Here is a 2,051-nt window from a genome sequence, read left to right as displayed (position 1 = left end):
GGAGACAAATCCTTGTGAGGGATCAGAGGGAAGACAAAGTCTGAATTCTTATCGCAGAATGGGAAGCAAAGCTGAAGATTAAGGAAGCAGAGAACGTGAAGATCATTACCGAGAGAGATCATTATATTGCCGAGAGAGATCATTATCTTGCTGAGAGGGATCATTACTTCCGACAGATGAAGATTCACCAGAAGGAGGTGGGGTGATTGCAGCAAGAGAACACCGAGCTCAGGTTCGCCGTGAAGTTTACCAGGATGGTTGATGATGTAGGGCCTTCTGTGGGACCTTCGTCAGATTAGACCCTTCTTATTTGTGTTGGATTACCGTCAGGCATGTTGACGGAATTCACTTGCTTGTATTTTCTTTCTGATTCTGGAGAATTGTATTCGATTTGTATCAGACTTGATGTATGACTCTCGCATGTATAGTGCACTTTTGATATACAGTGGTTATTATCAGTTGATTATTGATCTTCAAGCTTTATTTGCTTGCCTGCGTGCACACTCACATAGCATATGTAACACCCTTCTAAAATACCCCAATTATTTAATTAAAAATAATAAACATATAAAAATTCAGAGTAATTATGCCATTCAAGGGTGTCACACATAATATTCACACCATTCAACCATATAACGGTCATGCTCTTTTATTAATTCAAAACATAAACATTTGCATAAAACGCAGCGGATAAAGATCTCCTCAATCATGTAAAACATGTAACATTCACATGTAAATTATTCAACAACATAAAACATCCCATCCCGATGTTACATCTATCAGAGCACGACCCACTAAGGAGACTACACTAGACTCCAAGCATTCGCTTCTACTCAACTCATTTCTCGTTACCTGAAAAATAGTTGTAAGGGTGAGTTCCTCAATCAATATAATAAGCATTATAGAATATAATGTCATGTTAAGCAATTTAACACATTTATCACCCTAATCGCAACATACAATCAGTAACAGCACATCAGCTCAACATCATACTCAACACCAATATAAAGCATAAGTATAATCTCAAATCATACTCCATAACAACACAAACACACGTATAATATTGGAATACATCCATTCATATTATACGCCATACATACATTATGCAATGAGACTCCACACATGCGGTACCGACTATTCCTGAACATATAGTTCAAGCTCACCGATCCCTCCAGATACGGCTACTAAGCTCACTAGTCCCACTCATTTGAGACCTAGTGACTCACTCACTAATTCCTCACCATGGGAATTAGCTACAGCCCCGAAGGCTAGACTATGCACACTAATCATCTAGCATGCAAACATCAACAACAAACCCACAATGGTTCACTCACTAATTCCTCACCATGGGAATTAGCTACAGCCCCAAAGGCTATGCTATGCACGCTAATCATCTAGCAATGCAGCATCACCAACAATTCACAACGGACATATGCTCACACTCTAAGCCATACAACAGTCCATTCACACATACATGCATAATACATACATTCACATCATTATGCATACCATCATACATCATCAACACATGTAAATCAATTAAACACAGTATTAGCACACTCTACTAATACCTATACTGCTCAAAACAGCGGGAAATAATCCCTATTACATCATACGCCAACATAGGCCAACTCTCAATTATGTATACAACATTAAAAAGCCAATTTTTCCACTCTGTAACAGTGTTAACCGGTTAACGCCATGGGTTACCCGGTTAACGCAGGCAAAACACGCTCACTGCCCAAAACTTAACAGTGTTAACCGGTTAACGCCCTGGGTTAACCGGTTAACGCAGGCAAAACAGCACCAATTTCACAATTCAAAACAGTGTTAACCGGTTAACACCCTGGGTTAACCGGTTAACGCAGACAAAACAGCAGTCCCTGCGCTAACACAAGGCAGAATGCAGAATTCTCCGCATTTTCCACCGTTGGAGGACTTCCGGACCTCCGATTCCGATCCCGTAAGAAGCTATACGTTCGGAATTTCACAACTAACCCAAACACAGATCCAATTACAGTCTAAATACAATTTATCCAACAGAATTCTTC

This window comes from Lathyrus oleraceus, chromosome 6, assembly GCF_024323335.1.
Source record: "Lathyrus oleraceus cultivar Zhongwan6 chromosome 6, CAAS_Psat_ZW6_1.0, whole genome shotgun sequence".
Lineage (NCBI taxonomy): Eukaryota > Viridiplantae > Streptophyta > Magnoliopsida > Fabales > Fabaceae > Lathyrus > Lathyrus oleraceus.
The sequence above is the reverse complement of the archived record's forward strand: the minus strand, read 5'-3'. Positions refer to the sequence as shown.